General features: G+C 45.6%; 1 pseudogene; it reads right to left on the bottom strand.

Annotated features, from left to right (window-relative positions):
• Positions 1-4,390: 4,390 nt before the first annotated feature.
• LOC142185247 (cytochrome P450 2G1-like) lies at positions 4,391-12,264 on the bottom strand (annotated as a pseudogene).
• Between the last annotated feature and the right edge of the window lie 8,924 nt (positions 12,265-21,188).

The following is a 21,188-nucleotide window of genomic DNA, read 5'->3' as shown; positions in this document are numbered from 1 at the left end:
TCATTGTCCAAATCCTCTATATAGGTAACGTGTTTTTCGGGACGAGCTGTCTGGGAACGAGCTGGTGCAGCACTGACAACCTGGGTGAATATGGCAAGAGCCTGAGATGTAGGGTGAATGAATCCCCAAATTATTCTTTGAATTCCCAGTGAGACAATGGCACTGTATACCAGTATTAAAAATTGTGGGTGCACATAACCCCCATATATTCTTTGAATTCCCAGTCAGACAATGGCACTGTATACCAGTAGTAAAAATTGTGGGTGCACATAACCCCAATATATTCTTTGAATTCCCAGTCAGACAATGGCACTGTATACCAGTATTAAAAATTGTGGGTGCACATAACCCCCATATATTCTTTGAATTCCCAGTCAGACAATGGCACTAAATACCAGTAGTAAAAATTGTGGGTGCACATAACCCCCATATATTCTTTGAATTCCCAGTCAGACAATGGCACTGTATACCAGTATTAAAAATTGTGGGTGCACGTAACCCCCATATATTCTTTGAATTCCCAGTGAGACAATGGAACTGTATAGCAGTAGCAAAAATTGTGGGTGCACGTAACCCCCATATATTCTTTGAATTCCCAGTCAGGCAATGGCACTGTATACCAGTAGTAAAAATTGTGGGTGCACATAACCCCAATATATTCTTTGAATTCCCAGTCAGACAATGGCACTGTATACCAGTATTAAAAATTGTGGGTGCACATAACCCCCATATATTCTTTGAATTCCCAGTCAGACAATGGCACTGTATACCAGTAGTAAAAATTGTGGGTGCACATAACCCCAATATATTCTTTGAATTCCCAGTGAGACAATGGCACTGTATACCAGTAGTAAAAATTGTGGGTGCACATAACCCCAATATATTCTTTGAATTCCCAGTCAGACAATGGCACTGTATACCAGTATTAAAAATTGTGGGTGCACATAACCTCCATATATTCTTTGAATTCCCAGTGAGACAATGGAACTGTATAGCAGTAGCAAAAATTGTGGGTGCACGTAACCCCCATATATTCTTTGAATTCCCAGTCAAACAATGGCACTGTATACCAGTAGTAAAAATTGTGGGTGCACATAACCCCAATATATTCTTTGAATTCCCAGTCAGACAATGGCACTATATACCAGTAGCAAAAATTGTGGGTGTATATAGCCCCAATTCTATTGCTAGGGGACTTGCAGGGTATTTCTGAGGTGAAGGTGGGGGGGCACACCGTTGGAACGGGGATTTGGGGTGTATATATGGGGTATACGGGAATACACTGTCAGTGTGTTCCATTCAGGATCCTGGGAAAGCTGGGTTGCGGCGATTGAGCCCGTCAGTGCCACGTTACACTGACAAGCTTCTCCCTGGAATTGAAGTTATATGTAAGCCCAATATATTCTTTGAATTCCCAGTCAGACAATGGCACTATATGGCAGTAGCAAAAATAGTGGGTGTATATAGCCCCAATCCTATTGCTAGGGGACTTGCAGGGTATTTCTGGGGTGAAGGTGGGGGGGCACACCGTTGGAACGGGTATCGGGGGTATATATCGGGTATACGGGAATACACTGACAGTGTATTCCATTCAGGATCCTGGGAAAGCTGGGTTGCGGCGATTGAGCCCGTCAGTGCCACGTTACACTGACAAGCTTCTCCCTGGAATTTAGCTCTTATAAGAGCTGTTGGTTGTCTTCTCCTTCCTATCCTAGCCTGTCCCTGCCTACCCAGAATCTAAGCCCTAGCTAGCTGGACGGAAACCTCCGTCCTCGGTGAATTGCAAGCTCAGAATGACGCGAAGCTGGGCGTCGCTGTTCTTTTAAATTAGAGGTCACATGTTTTCGGCAGCCAATGGGTTTTGCCTACTTTTTTCAACGTCACCGGTGTCGTAGTTCCTGTCCCACCTACCCTGCGCTGTTATTGGAGCAAAAAAGGCGCCAGGGAAGGTGGGAGGGGAATCGAGTAATGGCGCACTTTACCACGCGGTGTTCGATTCGATTCGAACATGCCGAACAGCCTAATATCCGATCGAACATGAGTTCGATAGAACACTGTTCGCTCATCTCTAGTTATTATGTATGTAACATATCTACCATTATACATTATATGTTATTATATATGTGATATATCTACCATTATACATTATATGTTATTATATATGTAACATATTATCTACCATTATACATTATATGTTATTATTAGAGATGAGCGAACAGTGTTCTATCGAACACATGTTCGATCGGATATCAGGGTGTTCGCCATGTTCGAATCGAATCGAACACCGCGTGGTAAAGTGCGCCAAAATTCGATTCCCCTCCCACCTTCCCTGGCGCCTTTTTTGCACCAATAACAGCGCAGGGGAGGTGGGACAGGAACTACGACACCGGGGGCATTGAAAAAAATTGGAAAAAGTCATTGGCTGCCGAAATCAGGTGACCTCCATTTTAGACGAATAGTGGATTTCAAATCCGGGTCATATGAGAATGTGAACTTTGTGACTATGAGACAGGGATAGCTGTACAGGCAGGGATAGCTAGGGAGAACCTTTATTTAGGGGGGAATGTTATTAAAAATAACTTTTTGGGGCTCTATCGGGTGTGTAATTGTGATTTTTGTGAGATAAACTTTTTCCCATAGGGATGCATTGGCCAGCGCTGATTGGCCGAATTCCGTACTCTGGCCAATCAGCGCTGGCCAATGCATTCTATTAGCTTGATGAAGCAGAGTGTGCACAAGGGTTCAAGCGCACCCTCGGCTCTGATGTAGGAGAGCCGAGGGTGCACTTGAACCCTTGTGCACCCTCGGCTCTGCTACATCAGAGCCGAGGGTGCACTTGAACCCTTGTGCACACTCTGCTTCATCAAGCTAATAGAATGCATTGGCCAGCGCTGATTGGCCAATGCATTCTATTAGCCCGATGAAGTAGAGCTGAATGTGTGTGCTAAGCACACACATTCAGCACTGCTTCATCACGCCAATACAATGCATTAGCCAGTGCTGATTGGCCAGAGTACGGAATTCGGCCAATCAGCGCTGGCTCTGCTGGAGGAGGCGGAGTCTAAGGTCGGACCTGAATGGAGACTGGTGTGGAGCGATCTTAGACTCCGCCTCCTCCAGCAGAGCCAGCGCTGATTGGCCGAATTCCGTACTCTGGCCAATCAGCACTGGCTAATGCATTGTATTGGCGTGATGAAGCAGTGCTGAATGAGTGTGCTTAGCACACACATTCAGCTCTACTTCATCGGGCTAATAGAATGCATTGGCCAGCGCTGATTGGCCGAATTCCGTACTCTGGCCAATCAGCACTGGCTAATGCATTCTATTAGCGTGAACTGAGTTTGCACAGGGGTTCTAGTGCACCCTCGGCTCTGCTACATCAGATTGCTACATCTGATGTAGCAGTGCCGAGTGTGCATCAGATGTGTAGTTGAGCAAAACTGACTCAGCACTGCTAAGTCTCTGCATTCGCATAGGAATGCATTGGCCAGCCTTCGGCCAATCAGCGCTGGCTCTGCCGGAGGAGGCGGAGTCTAAGGTCGGACCTGAATGGAGACTGGTGTGGAGCGATCTTAGACTCCACCTCCTCCAGCAGAGCCAGCGCTGATTGGTCGAGTTCCGTACTCTGGCCAATCAGCACTGGCCAATGCATTTCTATGGGGAAAAGTTAGCTTGCGAAAATCGCAAACTGACAGGGATTTCCATGAAATAAAGTGACTTTTATGCCCCCAGACATGCTTCCCCTGCTGTCCCAGTGTCATTCCAGGGTGTTGGTATCATTTCCTGGGGTGTCATAGTGGACTTGGTGACCCTCCAGACACGAATTTGGGTTTCCCCCTTAACGAGTTTATGTTCCCCATAGACTATAATGGGGTTCGAAACCCATTCGAACACTCGAACAGTGAGCGGCTGTTCGAATCGAATTTCGAACCTTTTAGTGTTCGCTCATCTCTAGTTATTATATATGTAACATATTATCTACCATTATACATTATATGTTATTATATATGTAACATATCTACCATTACACATTATATGTTATTATATATGTGACATATCTACCATTATACATTATATGTTATTATATATGTAACATATCTACCATTATACATTATATGTTATTATATATGTAACATATCTACCATTATACATTATATGTTATTATATATGTGACATATCTACCATTATACATTATATGTTATTATATATGTAACATATCTACCATTATACATTATATGTTCTCCACAGGATATTACACATGTGATACACTGAACAATCTGTGACTTTTGGTTATTCCATTACTCCATCCATGTGACCCATCTCTCTACTCCACAGATCACATGACTGAAGCTTATTCGCTGCATCTGACGCACATCCTCTCCATCCAACATCACATTCGGGGGATGAAGGACATTCAGTAAAATTTAGGAACATTTGCAAAGCCAGTCATAAAGGGTTTAATGTCGTTGTCTGTGAACTCTCTCTCTGGACGTAATCTGAAGCGCTGTAAGATGGTTGTTAGGAAAAGAAACAGCTCCATCTTGGCCAAACCTTCTCCAAGACATACCCGCTTCCCTAATGAGAGAGAAACCCATTAGCTACAAATTACATTGGGCTGATTTAATATCACCAAAATTGTGTATACTGTCTCCACGTACCCCATGATATTACCCAGCATGCTTTTCTTTCTCCTAGTCCTTGCTACAATGATCAAACACCCATTTAGATATATATAAATATAAAGACCCCAGCGTATAATAAGTGGAGGCCCAGGGGAGGTGAGAATGTATGACAGACACTTATGGCTGCATTACCTCAACTCTCCTGGACATCTGGCACTTCCTTGGCCTCCTCTTCTAGCCTTTTCCTGCCTCCGACTGACATCAAATGCCCTGAGGTCACATCTGAGACTTGTGATTGGGCCTCATTGGTCACATAGGGTGTGCCAACATCTTGTTGCTTTGCCCCGGTCCCATGTGTTGCCATGCCCCACTGGTGATCCATGGAAGTTTGATGTCAGCCTGAGCCCAGAAGAGGATGCTGAAAGTGAGCATGTCATGTGTGAGCATCCATCTTGGGCAGGGTGACCTCCATGTAATAGAGACCATTGGTTTTTACCCCTGGATCTGCATAATGTTCCACCTGGGGTTCACCTACTGCAAGCTGAGAAATGTTGATATCAAATGAATGTGGCTTCTCCTGGAGGCTGCACCTTCAATATAATGGCTTGTTGAAGCCTGGGAGAAGTTCAACAAGGGAAGGACTCTATACAGTAACTCTGGTCCGCGGTGTAAACTTTCAGATGAACTCATATAAAACTGTGACAAGATGGTAGAGAACAAACAACATGTTCATCCCCCTACTAGGAATCAGTGGCAAGGAATCGCCAAGTGTATAGAATGGAGGAACTGGTATAATGGGGCACTAAGAACAGAGCCCAGCTTCTCCACACATGGGAACCAGGGTTATCCATCCATAAGACCACAGACCTTAAATCTGCCCTCAGAATCTAGTGGATGCAGTTCCCCCCTCCCGATACACACTCATATTTATTACCCCCCCCCCCCTGACCTTTCCTACACTCATGTTCTATCTTAGACTTCTTGACCTCTTTGCTCATTCTCACATATTTGGCTATTCAGATGACGCTCTCCATACCCACCACCCGGTGCCTTTCGGATCTCATGTTGTATATGTTACTTTATAGACTGCAAAGCTCTTTTCTTACTTTACCTTCTAGCTTCAGACTTCATTATACCCTATGTCACTATATCTAGGGCCTTGCAATATGTTACCAGTTTAGGTGGACCATAAGTTTGGTCCAACAAGCCCCTGAGGACTTTACCTCAATTATACAAGATTTCCCTCTTCTCTCCCTTTCCTATATCACGGCCTCTTTTACTTGGATTGTTTGATGCAATACTCCCATCCTAGGGTTGTGGAATAAGCTGGAGATCTGTGAGATTCCTGTCTACGTCTCAAGGTCCACAGGTTGGTGTGTACGTTCTCACCCCTATTTTATGAGGCTGTTCACACACCATACTTTTTGTTTCTTCCTACATTTTATATTCTATATTTTCATTGTTTGGATTTTACTATTTTTTTTAGTAAGAGAAAAATACATAAAAATTATCAGGAGTGAACAAATCCACCTTAACTAGACTGCAGAAGATTAAAAAGACATGGCTACTTTCTTTATGAAATAATCACATTCAAGCCAATGGGTTGTGTCTCATATTGCAGCATAGCCCACTTGTACCCTATCCATAGTGTTCAATGTCAAGTCCCCCATGATCAGAAGGATGGCAGAGGCCAAAATTCCCTTTAAACCCTCCTTGATACCGCAGCCACTGTATTAGTTTGGCCTTTGTTACCTTTCTTCCTTTGGTCCATTCAATATCCTTGAACTTCCTCCCAATCTCCCAGAACTCCATTAGCCGTCAGTGTCTTAGAAACCATCCATTGGCTTATGTAGACAAAGTGATTTACATTCTGTTAATACCTGCAGAAAACGGCATGTAGGACTCGTTCTTCTTAAAACATCCCTTGTTGTCTAAGAAATTGTTGGGGTCAAACTTGTCAGGGTGGGAAAGCTTTGTGGGGTCTTGATGAACCGTACACAGCAATGGATAGATGTCTGTACCCTAGACACATGAGGGATGGAAAATACTCTTATGGTAAAATGACTTCTATTGTATCATCTGTAACCCAGGTTAGTGCAGATGATGGATTCCCCAGGTCACCGACTAAGGGGCTGCTCAATGGATGACCCACCACAATATGAGGACACATCATATCTAATAAACTAAAGGTGCTCATACACATTACACTGATCATAATGACAATTTATCCAAGAGTCAGGCAAAAAGATTTCTCATCATTGTCAAAAAAGAAAATTCCAAAAAAGATAATTTGTTCTTTCCAGTGACACTGGAAAAGTATGGCCATTCTGCATGACTATAAATGCCAATATTCAGTGGTTGTTGTCCAATAATCCACCACTGCTACCTAATGTGTTGGCCGCCATTATAAGCATACACATGTAGGGGGTGTCCAGGAGTTTTTAGTTTATGGTTTATCCTTAGTGAAGGCTATAAATATCTGATGGGTGTAGTGCACAGATGCTGGTGACCATGTTCTGAGGCTTATACTATACACAGTAACGGGCACAGAGCCAGAAACAGATGGCCAGACCCCAATACTTCAGCTTAGCCTCCACTGAAGTCATTACCTTCAACCAGCCACTATACAGGGACCGGCCATTAGCTTCTAGCCCCGGGGTGCGTATAGTGCTGGCATTGGAAGTGGCCTCATACAACTGATCTGCCCTTCCCCCTAATGATCAGATATTTATGGCCTAAGATGCGCTATAAATAAAAAATTCCTGGAGAACCCTGTTAAAGAGGTTGTAAGAAATAAGAAATGGTCTCCATTTATACAGAAGCAGGGCCAGTTGTTCATGGTTTGTATCTGGCTTTGCAGGTTGGCCGCCTTTATATGAAAGAGACAGCTCTGCGACACCAGACACATCTCTTGTGCAAGGGAGTTGTGAGTTTATAGAGCGGTTTCCCTGGTTTTCCAGTTTTTCCTTCTCCTACCTTAGGAATAGTGTATCCCTTGAAGGTAACATCTCTGGTGGTTGTGTGAGGAACATTCATGGGGAGCAGATCAGCAAATCTCTGGATCTCATGGATTACAGCATCTGTATATGGCATTTGGCTGCGGTCCTCGATGTTTGGGATGCGGCCGTCACCAATCACACGGTCTATTTCCTCATGCACTTTAGCTGGGAAAGAAATATTGGGGGAAATAATAAACAATTATTAAACTCTAATTAGAGGGCAGTTCCAGTTCCTTTTTTCACCCCAGAGCAAGACTTAAAATAATAAACACTGTATACTCACCTCTCCGTTCAGCCCGAGCTCCAGTGCAGTCTCCATTTAGGTTCTTTATTTACCTTGTACTTGCCCACAAGTGCGTCAGCCAATCAGATTTTAACAACATAAGTTTTATAAGAAGTAAAATGGAGGAATGTGGAGGGGAAGAGAAGTGGGGAGGGTAGGAGACTGTCATCATTCCAGCTCTTTCCACTGTCCCAATTTGAAAAACTATATTATTAGGTCAAAAGTAACTTACTGTAGGGGCCACACGGTGGCTCAGTGGTTAGCACTGCAGCCTTGCAGCTCTGGAGTCCTGGTGTTCAAATCCCACCAAGGGCAGAAAACCATCTGCAAGGAGTTTGTATGTTCTCCCCGTGTTTGCATGGATTTCCATCCCATATTCCAAAAAAAAAAAAAAAAAAACATACTGATAGGGAAAATGTACATTGTGAGCTCTATGTGGGGCTCACAATCTACATTAAAAAAAAAAAATAAATAACTTACTGTATCTGACAAGATAGAAGCAAATTGTTACATGGACAGGCTGATAAAATGAATACAATCTATGTAACACGTCATGTTATTTGTGCTCGTGCGGCAGATAAAGTCATCTCTTACTGACTAGACCCTTCTAACAAGAGGTTATTACCAGGGGTGCATTTCTGGTTTCTTACTGACCTTGTATATCGGGGTATTTCATAAGTAACATAAATCCATGTCTTAGAGTGCTGCTGACTGTTTCCGTCCCGGCAAAAAATATATTGAGTATAGTCATTATCATGTTTCTCTTGTTAAAGTTAGTATTGTCTTGTTCCTGTAGACACAATGTATAGGATTATGATTTAAAGGGATGTTCCATTTGGGGGTGAAAGTTTTAAGATGTATCTGACCAAGTTAAAGACACGAGTAAATAATAAATTTCTAAAGTAGCTCCCAAATATCCCACCCCTATAATGACTTACAACAATAGGACATGGACACAATTTCTTTTATGGACTTGGCTTTAGATTTAACAAATTGTATCCTGGTAATAACACCAACTACTGGACCACAAGTATTTTATTTTGCATTACCCAATAATATGTTGACCCGCATTGGCAAAAACCCTTCTGTACCACTTTGTACCCATTGGATTTGTGAATCAGATGGACTTTAAGAAGGCCGAGCCTACAGCCAGCTATTGTATTGGGATAGGCCATTGGATTCTAACTAGAGATGAGCGAACACTGTTCGGAACAGCCGTTCCGAACAGCACACTCCCATAGAAATGAATGGACGTAGCCGGCACGCGGGGGGTTAAGCGACCGGCCGCCGGCAAAGTGTACGTGCCAGCTGCTTCCATTCATTTCTATGGGAGCGTGCTGTTCGGAATGGCTGATCTGAACAGTGTTCGCTTATCTCTAATTCTAACCCAACCATATACAGGTGGCCCCCGACCACTTACATTTATTACCCCTCTCCTAATCCTCATTCACTTACCTGCTGCTGTTTTATAAGAAAGCAGTCAATGTAATCTCTGGGTGAGTTTGGATCAAATGACTCCTCATTCATCTTGATTCGCGTCTCAATGAAATCTGTGACTTTACGCAAGTTTTTGTTGATTCTCTGGTGGGGTCCTGGTACATAGTGCATGACTGAGGGCAGCATATCCTTCATCTGGAATAAGAGATACACATTACTCATTGTAAGTAATAGTAGTAATACTAACCTAGTAACTAATATACTGGGAAAGCAAAAGATCCATGTCTGACATATGGGCAGGACCGAAGGACCAATCACTCAGGTGTTGTCACTGCCAAACTACCTCCAATGTCTTCCAGACACTTACAGGACCAAGACATGGGAGATATAAAGAGGCAAAGTACCTTATAAACCAATAGGAAAGCTTTATTAGTGCGTGTCAGAGGTCATAACGTGACTCTTAGCCGGAGGCTTATAAAATATTTTGTGACTAGGGAGTTTGTGACCCTTCTTACTTATTAATTACATTTGAAGTGGACACAATAATGAACATATACAGTCATGGGCGTTTTGGCACTTCTGAAATTTTTCCAAAAAATAAACTTTTTCTCCTGGAAAATTATTCCAATAACACATGTTTACGCATTAAAAAAATATGTATAAAAAACCCCAAAGAAATTAAAGCCAAAAAGTATATAATTTCATGCAGAACTCCAAAAATGGTTCAGGGAAAATGACTGGAGCCATCAGCTTAATATTTTGTTGCTCATCCTTTGGAAATAAAAATAACTGAAATCAATGGCTTCCTAGAGCCCCCAAGAAGCTCCTTACACCTCTGAACTGGAGTTTTGGACCCCTCTTCTTTAGCAGACCGCTCCAGGTCTCTCATATTTCGGAGTTGCCTTCTCATCTCCCAATAGAAATATCAAGATCTCTCCCCAGGTGTTCAATGGGATTTAGCCACTTGTGGCCACTTCAGAACTCCCCATCGCTCTGTTTCCATTCAATTCCGGGGGCTTTTTGAAGAATGTTTGGGGTCATTGTCCTGCTGGAAGACCCATGACTTAGGAAGCAAACCCAGCTTTCTGACCCTGAGTCCTACATTGCTATCCAAAATCCTTTGCTAATCTTCAGTTTTCATGAATCCTTGCACACAGTCTAGGCACACAGTGCAGCAAAACAACCCAAAACATCGTTGACCCTCCCTCATCTATCACTGTTGGTCCTGTGCTGTTTTCTGAACAGGTCTTATTCTGTTTTCGGTAAACAGTAAAGTGATGGGCTTTTCTAAAAAAAACTCTGTCTTGGTCTCATCTATACACAAGACATTTTCTCAGTAGGATTTTGGCTTACTCATGTACATTTTGGCTGTAAACTGCAGTCTAGCTTTTTTATGTCTATGTGTCAGTGGGGTCTCCTGGCATATAGTTGGCGCTGACACTGATGCCCACTGAGCCTGCAGGACATGGAACATGAGTGGGGCTGTTTATCCACCATGCAGACTATCCTGCGTTACAACCTTTCAGCAATTTCTCTCTTCCGTCCACATAGATTAGCTACAATGCCATGGGGTGTAAACTTCTGGATTATGTTGTGCACTGTGGACAAAGACTGGAACCATGGAAAAAGCTCTTCTCTCCACTCCCTTCCTCTCCCCCTTCTGCCCTCCTCTGTCTTCCTCTGCCCTCCTTTCTCCTCTTCTCCCCTCCTCTGCCCTCCTCTCGCCTGCTCTGTGCCACTCTTCCCTCCTCTTCCTTCGTCTCCCCTCCTCTGCATCATTAAATGTGACCCCGTCAAACACATTAGTATGACTGATACCTTGGCATCTGCTATTGTTACTCATGCCCTATTCTCATTTAGTGGGTGCTAAATCTGATGCAGGTGATTTGCAACTCCCTGCACTAAAAATTTGGTTGGGTCAAAGAATTGTTCTGTAGAAACAACATAGAAAAAAAATCATTGTTAACTGGAGAAGATTTTATTTTTTCCAATAAGCAAAAAGGGGTGAAAGGACAGAAGAGATATAAAGGGAAGGAGGTGTAAGTAGGAGAGGTGATCTTAGGAGGGTGACTTAGAGGACCATATACAGTGTCCCAAGACAGATTAGTATCCCCCGAGACACGGAGTTCATTCATCAGTTACATTGTAGCTGCCAGCAGACAGTCTGTATAACAGATGGTGATGGACATTGTATAGTGTTGTATTTCCTCTGCAGGTAGTGTGTGACGGTAGAAGGTCGGTCACATCCAGCTGTAGTACCATGGATGGTTGAGTTCGGCATGTCCTATGGAATGATTCCATACTAGCTATGATGTGACCTTTGGGTAACAAGAGGGTGAAGGTGCGCTGTATAAGGGCAGATTTCACGCCATCCTGGGTGAGCCAATATGAAGAGTTTGTCCATATGCTGAGTCCATTGGGTTGGTCGGTCCATGTCATTCCGAAAAACAACTACCACGTCATGAGAAGCCGGAGGAGACCTAGTCTATGAGTGTGTCAGGGAGAGTCTACTGTGGGAAAAGGATTGATGGCCACCAACTCATGTGTGTAACTCTGGAGGTCGGAAGTCATTTACTAAGTGCATATACTTGTGTGTATTGGTCGGCCATCAAGACTGGAAGATTCTGGTCCTGGGATTAAAGAGCATTTGGTGATTTTCCTTCTGACCTGACTACACTGTACAACCAGGACTGAGGAAGGAAGGGAAGGGAAGGAAAGAAGGAAGGGAAGGAAGGGAAGGAAGGGGAGGGAGGAAGGAAGGGGATCAGTATATAATTAATATACTTGAGCATACAGTAATGCTGTATAATATATACCATGTAATGTAGTAATACAATGACCTCTACACTCTGTAATTTGTGTTGGTAAATGGTTTTGTACCTTTGTGTGATCTTATCTCTTCTATAAGAAATTGCGCCTCTTCTTGGATTCTTTCTTCAATGGTTTTCTTTCCCATGCCAAAATTCCTTAGAATTGTAAGGGAAAATCTGCGAAGATCCCTCCATCTTTCTCCGTTGCTAAAACTTGCCCCTGAAACAAAAATCATGATATATTGTGTATTGTACTCCAGTGTGAACCTCTCCATACATCGCTGTACATGTACAGAATACTGACAAACTTACCATATCCTTTAAAAAAATCATCAAAAGTAGGAATCCTCCCCCGACCACCAAATTCTTCTGCTCGATCAAGTAACGCTTCTTTGACAGTGTCGTAACCACACAGGACAACTACTGGATAGTGTCCAAAATACACAGTGTACACTGAGCCATATTTCTTACTGAACTGAAAGACCAAAATATTCCTTAGTATATATTACAGCATAGAGGATACATTATCATACATCTTATACATGAAGCATTGCAGTATAAGGGATTCCTTTGGTGATATAATACAATGGTCAGACCAGGTTTCCTCCTCCATCCAACAAATACCGAACTTTTTTTGTTTATTGGACCTGCCACCGATCACCAGATACATAACTCAGATTTAATTGCCTCCCATGACCTCTGAGAAGTCCCATTGACTTGGATGCACAGATATCTGGAAAACCAGTACAAGGTGCAAGAAACATCAAAACATCCATTTTATATCCCCATTTATGCACCAAGGCAGCCGGTCTACATGGTCCAGACTTGTATCTGTAATAGTCATCTGTGCAGTGTATATACAGTCTGATGAAACATAATTTCACTTTGCTTAGTAACTGCTGATCTTTCCCAGATGTGCAATTGTATAAGGTCTAAGACAAATGTCCTGTGTGTATGTAGATTAAAGGGGTTGTCCCGTCACAAGGATCCTATCTATACTGCTTGATATTGTGCATGTAAGACTTTTCCTAAATACATTGCTTCAGCAAAACTGCTTTGTTTCTCCACTATCTTACTTTATTCATCTCTCTGTTGACACAGTCCTGGACTTATCTGGTCAAAAGTCAAGTGATGTATCTGCTGCTCTGAGGGGGGAGGGAGGATGGGCTAAGTGCACGGGAGCGAGCCTGGGGAGGGGGGGGAGGGCCACCAATACAGACCCGGCATCCGCTGTAATAGAGAGGCGGATGCTGGGGAGTGTTAGACGCCGGCACAGATGCCTGCAACATCGCTACGCTCCAGCCCTGCATGAAGCCAGCAGCGGCAGGAGCGATGCTGCTATTCCGGAGGGGAGGGGAGGGCAGAGGAGCGGAATAGCAGCATCGCTCCTGCCGCTGCTGGCTTCATGCAGGGCTGGAGCGTAGCGATGTTGCAGGCATCTGTGCCGGCGTCTAACCCTCCCCAGCATCCGCCTCTCTATTACAGCGGATGCCGGGTCTGTATTGCATTGTGAAGGCTGTACATTCGATGCCTAGCTGCATCAGGTGAGCACACGCAGGGCCAGCGGCATAGAAGCGGCGTCTTATCGCCACAGGCTTTTCATATGTAACCCTGCCCACCAATGACACAACAAAGCCGGAAGAAAGAAGAATTTACAGCATTGAAGACTGGTGAGTATGCGACGTGAGAATACCCCTTTAAGATAATTCTTTGTATGAAATGTTCTGTTTGGGTATAAATACATAATAAACTGTTAGCGGTTCTGGTTGGAAGTGAAGCCCGAAAGGCACCATTCTCATTGGATGAAATATGTAAGAGATTTGTTCCCTTTTTGAGTATTAAAATAATCATGTTAGAAAAGGCTAACCCTGCACTTTTATGGTATGTAGAAATATCACCATCCTCAGCATTAGACATAACTACTGCTCTGTGCAAAAGTTATAGGCATGTGTGGAAAATACTGCCAAATAAGAATACTCAGACATAGAAGGGTTAATAATATGGGTTTGTTGCACCAGAATATGGTAGACATCGGCTGAATTAGGGATCAGGTCATATCTCAGCTTCTTTATGTGTAGGATTAAGTATATGCTGAGATTATACTGGCCACTGTGTGTATAGCTTACAGAGATGCCGCTAGTAATGTACAGGGGGATCAGATGGATTCCTGTTGTGTAAACCTACAATAAATAAGGATCACTGAAATAAAGCGCCCAATGCCAGTCTTCTGCTCCAAAAGCTAACAAGTCACTGCAAGCCGTACAGTAATGTAGAAAACACATTCTTCTAAAGACAAACATAAACCTCTGATGTGACTGAGCCTGGAAGATATTGTCCAGTTTATGGCGCCATCCCTTAAAAAAGAGCTGGAGAACCTTCGAAGAAGGGAAACCAAAGTGATAAGAGGCAAAGAATAGAAGATCTAATGTCTCAAAGATGGTTCTACATAATATTAGCAATGAATCTATACTTTAGAGGTTTCCCTTCAGAACTGATTCAGAAATGCCAACGTGTTGGGGTGTGTTGACGAGAAGTGTTTTGGCAGCTAAGGGACAGGGCTTTAACAAGGGGGCATGGTATCTGTCACTTGACGAAAAGTGTAGATGCTTTACTACTATCCAAAGCTGCAGTTGGCATCACACAGCCAGAGAACAGACTGCCCAGCAAGACCCTGTAGATATTTCAACTTTTCATGACAACTCAGATCCCCTTTAGTGTTTGCTTTATTCTCCTCACTTGCCTTGGGAATGGTGAATCCGCTGAATGTGGAGTTTCTGATGACAGAATAAGGGTGCATTCACAAGGAGTAACGTGCCACGTGATGTGGCACGTATAAGGCGTGTGAGTGTTTGCGCGCCGTAAACGCTCCCATTGATTTCAATGAGAGTTAGCATCTTATACACCGCGTTATTTTGCGGCCGATATTTTGCGGCTGCAAAATCACGGCCGCAAAATAACGCGGCGTATACAATCCAGGCTCCCATTGAAATCAATGGCAGCATATATATTGCGCTCAAAATCTCACACGGCATATACGTGCCAGGTCACACGGCATGTTACTCTGTGTGAATGCACCCTAATAGAAGTTCAATGGGATAAAATAGAATAATTTCTCATGAAAGCCTTACCCAGCCAAGCACTCCACCCCAGTGTTATGGTGATTCTCTTACGTACCCATCACTATATATATTTATGTTGTTTGTGTTATAGTTATGGTAATGAAATTATTTTATTACTGGTTTTTGGTCATAATTTGATTCTTTTGGATATTTTCACATGACTAACTGTTTGTTAGTTGCTTTGTTAGCCCAATTTTTTTTTTTTTTTACATCTGATCTAAGGTAAAGATGATCTGTATGTGCAGTGTGAGGGGATCAACTGCTGGAAGAACCTGCCGAGTATTGTATGAACAGCTTGTACGGAATCAGAGTAACCACTGGACACGTGATAGCGCCATCTAGAAGGATTTACTTAGCTTTACAGGGAAATGTTTTTGGATAATGAAAACCAGACCATTATACATTATATGTTATTATATATGTGACATATCTACCATTATACATTATATGTTATTATATATGTGACATATCTACCATTATACATTATATGTTATTATATATGTAACATATCTACCATTATACATTATATGTTATTATATATGTGACATATCTACCATTATACATTATATGTTATTATATATGTGACATATCTACTAGAGATGAGCGAACACTAAAATGTTCGAGGTTCGAAATTCGATTCGAACAGCCGCTCACTGTTCGTGTGTTCGAACGGGTTTCGAACCCCATTATAGTCTATGGGGAACATATACTTGTTAAGGGGGAAACCCAAATCCGTGTCTGGAGGGTCACCAAGTCCACTATGACACCCCAGGAAATGATGCCAACACCTCTGGAATGACACTGGGACAGAAGGGGGCGCATGTCTGGGGGCATCTAACACACCAAAGACCCTCCATTACCCCAACATCACAGCCTAACAACTACACACTTTACACACTCAATACCACCTCTCAGACAGTAGGAAAACACCTTGAAACATGTGTATTTGGCACTTGGAGTGAGGAGAGCTTGTCACCAGCAGTGAATTTGGCCCTTGTAGTAAGTTGAGGTTGGCACCAACATTTGTTTTGAAAATCAGGGTGGATTGAGCCTCTAACCAGCAGAGTTTGGGCAAATTCATGGTGGAGGGAGCCTCTAAACACCCCAGTTTGGGAAAATTCATGGTGGAGGGAGCCTCTAAAAACCCCAGTTTGGACCAATTCATGGTGGAGGGAGCCTCTAATCAGCCAAGCTATGGGAAGTTCATGGTGGAGGGAGCCTCTAACCAGCCCAGTTTGGACCAATTCATGGTGGAGGGAGCCTCTAAAAACCCCAGTTTGGCCAAATTCATGGTGGAGGGAGCCTCTAACCAGCCCAGTTTGGACCAATTCATGGTGGAGGGAGCCTCTAAAAACCCCAGTTTGGACCAATTCATGGTGGAGGGAGCCTCTAACCAGCCCAGTTTGGACCAATTCATGGTGGAGGGAGCCTCTAACCAGCCCAGTTTGGACCAATTCATGGTGGAGGGAGCCTCTAACCAGCCCAGTTTGGACCAATTCATGGTGGAGGGAGCCTTTAAACAGCCAAGTTTTGGGAAATTCATGGTGGAGGGAGCCTCTAACCAGCCCAGTTTGGACCAATTCATGGTGGAGGGAGCCTCTAAACAGCCAAGTTTTGGGAAATTCATGGTGGAGGGAGCCTCTAACCAGCCCAGTTTGGACCAATTCATGGTGGAGGGAGCCTCTAACCAGCCCAGTTTGGACCAATTCATGGTGGAGGGAGCCTCTAAAAACCCCAGTTTGGACCAATTCATGGTGGAGGGAGCCTCTAACCAGCCCAGTTTGGACCAATTCATGGTGGAGGGAGCCTCTAACCAGCCCAGTTTGGACCAATTCATGGTGGAGGGAGCCTCTAAAAACCCCAGTTTGGACCAATTCATGGTGGAGGGAGCCTCTAACGAGCCCAGTTTAGACCAATTCATGGTGGAGGGAGCCTCTAAACAGCCAAGCTATGGGAAGTTCATGGTGGAGGGAGCCTCTAACCAGCCCAGTTTGGACCAATTCATGGTGGAGGGAGCCTCTAACCAGCCCAGTTTGGACCAATTCATGGTGGAGGGAGCCTCTAAACAACCAAGCTATGGGAAGTTCATGGTGGAGGGAGCCTCTAACCAGCCCAGTTTGGACCAATTCATGGTGGAGGGAGCCTCTAACCAGCCCAGTTTGGACCAATTCATGGTGGAGGGAGCCTCTAAAAACCCCAGTTTGGCCAAATTCATGGTGGAGGGAGCCTCTAACCAGCAGAGTTGTGGGAAATCAGGGTGGAGGGAGCCTCTAACCAGCAGAGTTGTGGGAAATCAGGGTGGAGGGAGCCTCTAACCAGCAGAGTTGGGGGAAATCAGGGTGGAGGGAGCCTCTAACCAGCAGAGTTGTGGGAAATCAGGGTGGAGGGAGCCTAGTATTAGCAGAATTGTGCAACGCTTATGATGGATGAGTATGAGGATGCGGAGGAATTGGAGAGGTTGAGCACAGACATGGAGTTTCATGTTGGGGTGCTTTACACAGGTGGGCACGATAATGAAGGCTCTATCCAGTGGTGGTTCATTTTTATCAAAGTGAGCCGGTCGGCACTCTCAGCTGACAGACGGGTGCGCTTGTCAGTGATAATGCCACCGGCTGCACTGAACACCCTCTCAGATAGGACGCTGGCGGCAGGACAGGACAGCACCTCCAAGGCATATAGGGCAAGTTCAAGCCACAGGTCCAACTTCGACACCCAATACGTGTAGGGCGCAGAGGGGTCGGAGAGGACAGGGCTGTGGTCGGAAAGGTATTCCCGCAACATGCGCCTATACTTCTCACGCCTGGTGACACTAGGACCCTCCGTGGCGGCAGTTTGGCGAGGGGGTGCCATCAAGGTGTCCCAGACCTTAGACAGTGTGCCCCTTGTTTGTGTAGACCGGTGAGAACTTGTTTGCCTACTGGAGGAACTGCCCTCCCTGCCGCCAATGTCACATGCTGGAAACATCTCCATCATATTCTGCACCAATTGCTTGTGGCAAGCATTGATGCGATTGGCCCTCCCCTCTACCGGAATAAAAGAGGAGATGTTGTTTTTATACCGGGGGTCAAGGATAGCAAAGATCCAGTACTGGTTGTCCTCCATGATTTTGACAATACACTTGTCGGTTATAAAGCACCCCAACATGAACTCAGCCATGTCTGCCACAGTGTTAGTTGGCATGACTCCTCTGGCCCCACCGGAAAGTTCAATCTCCATTTCCTCCTCATCGTCCATGTCTACCCATCCGCGCTGCAACAATGGGACGATTCGAAGTTGCCCGGAAGCCTCCTGTATCACCATCACATCATCGGACAACTCTTCTTCCTCCTCCTCCTCCTCCTCCTCCTCCATTAAACGTGATGAAGCGGACAGATGTGTGGACCTACTCTCCAGCTGTGATGGATCGGATGCTATCCCTGACTCCTCTGTGTGATCTGAGTTATCCCTGATGTCAATCAAGGATTCTCTCAGAACACACAAGAGCGGGATTGTAAGGCTCACCATCGCATCCTCAGAGCTCACCCTCCTTGTGGACTCCTCAAACACCCGTAGGATGTCACAAAGGTCTCTCATCCATGGCCACTCATGGATGAGAAACTGAGGCAGCTGACTTTGTGGCACCCTAGGGTTTTGTAGCTGGTATTCCATCAAAGGTCTCTGCTGCTCAACCACTCTATTCAACATCTGAAACGTTGAGTTCCAGCGTGTGGCGACGTCGCACAAAAGCCGGTGTTGTGGCACATGCAGGCGTTGCTGGAGAGATTTTAAGCTAGCAGCGGCTACTGTCGACTTGCGAAAGTGGGCGCACATGCGCCGCACTTTCACCAGTAGCTCTGGAACATTGGGGTAGCTCTTTAGGAAACGTTGCACCACTAGGTTGAAGACGTGGGCCAGGCATGGAACATGTTGGAGTCCGGCAAGCTCCAGAGCTGCAACCAGGTTCCGGCCGTTATCACAAACGACCATGCCTGGGCCCAGGTGCAGCGGCTCAAACCATATTGCCGTCTCATTGAGGAGGGCATCCCTCACCTCGGAGGCAGTGTGCTGTCTGTCCCCCAAGCTGATCAGCTTCAGCACAGCCTGCTGACGTCTACCAACGCCAGTGCTGCAACGTTTCCAACTCGTAGCTGGGGTCAATCTAACAGCGGAGGAGGAGACGGTGGCGGAGGAGGAGGCGGTGGCGGAGGAGGAGGCGGTGGAGAAGGAGGAGGAGGGGGGTGTTCTTCTCATGTCCCTGCCAGGAATGTTAGGCGGGGAGACGAGGTACACCGGGCCAGTTTGGGAAGCAGTCTCAGCCTCAACTACATTCACCCAGTGTGCCGTCAGTGAAATGTAGCGTCCCTGTCCGCATGCACTTGTCCACGCGTCGGTGGTCAAGTGGACCTTTGTGCAAAGCGCGGAACTAAGGGCCCGCCTGATGTTGAGTGACACGTGCTGGTGCAAGGCAGGGACGGCACACCGGGAGAAGTAGTGACGGCTAGGGACGGCATAGCGAGGTGCCGCAGTTGCCATCAGGTCCAAGAAGGCGGGAGTTTCAACAAGCCGGAACGCCAACATCTCCTGGGCCAGCAGTTTAGCGATGTTGGCGTTCAAGGCTTGCGCGTGTGGGTGGTTAGCGGTGTATTTCTGCCGCCGCTCCAATGTCTGAGAGATGGTGGGTTGTTGTAAAGAAGCGCCTGATGGTGCCTTTGATGGTGCAGGAGAAGGAGATAAGACAGGAACAGGGGAGGATGAGGAAGAAGACAACAAAGTGGCGGAGGCAGATGAAGTGGTGTCCTGGCTCATCCTCTGGAGTGCATCGCCAGCACAGTGAGCAGTGGCAGTGGCAGAGGCAGAGGCAGTGGCGTGAACGGCAGGTGGCCTTTGTCCTGCCGTTGCTGCCTGCCACTGATTCCAGTGCTTGGATTCCAAATGACGGCGCATTGAAGTGGTGGACAGGTTGCTCTTCTCAGAGCCCCTAATCAATTTCGAGAGGCAAATTGTGCAGACAACACTATATCTGTCCTCGGCGCATTCCTTGAAAAAACTCCACACCTTCGAGAAACGTGCCCTCGAGGTGGGAGTTTTTCGGGGCTGGGTACGAACTGGAACATCTTGGGAGATTCCGGGTGTGGCCTGGCTTCGCCTAAGCTGCTGACCTCTGCCTCTGCCTCTAGCTACCCTTTTTGGTGCTGCACCTGCCTCAACATCCACACTACTTTCCCAGCTTGACATCCCCCCTGTCCAGGTCGGGTCAGTGTCCTCATCATCCACCACTTCCTCTTCCAACTCCTGTCTCATCTCCTCCTCCCGCACAATGCGCAGGTCAACTGGATGCCCTGACGGCAACTGCGTCACATCGTCGTCGATGAGGGTGGGTTGCTGGTCATCCACCACCAAATCGAACGGAGATGGAGGAGACTCTAGTGTTTGAGCATCTGGATACAGATGCTCCTCTGTTAGGTCCGTGGAATCGCGACATGGAGGGGCAGGTTGAGGGACAATGAAAGGAGCGGAGAACAGCTCTGGGGAGCAGGGACAGTTGGGGTTATTGTTCTGTGAAGCTTGGGAATTTTGGGAGGAAGGAGGACAAGACTGTTGGGTAATAGGAGGAGAGGAGGCAGAGCCTGACTGGCTGCTGGACAATGTGCTGTAAGCGTTATCCGACAGCCATTGCAAGACCTGTTCCTGGTTCTCGGGCCTACTAAGGTTTGTACCCTGCAGTTTAGTTAATGTGGCAAGCAACCCTGGCACTGTGGAGTGGCGCAATGCTTGCTGCCCCACAGGAGTAGACACGGGAAGCCCTGTGGCTTCACTGCTACCTTGCTCCCCAGAACCATTCCCCCGACCTCGCCCACGGCCTCGTCCACGTCCCTTTCCGGGAGCCTTGCGCATTTTGAATTCCCAGTCAGAAACTGGCACTATATGGCAGTAGCAAG

The sequence above is a fragment of the Leptodactylus fuscus genome, chromosome 11 (assembly GCF_031893055.1).
Source record: "Leptodactylus fuscus isolate aLepFus1 chromosome 11, aLepFus1.hap2, whole genome shotgun sequence".
In the NCBI taxonomy this organism is placed as follows: domain Eukaryota; kingdom Metazoa; phylum Chordata; class Amphibia; order Anura; family Leptodactylidae; genus Leptodactylus; species Leptodactylus fuscus.
Note: the sequence above shows the minus strand (reverse complement) of the source record. Positions and strands in the feature narration are given on the sequence as shown.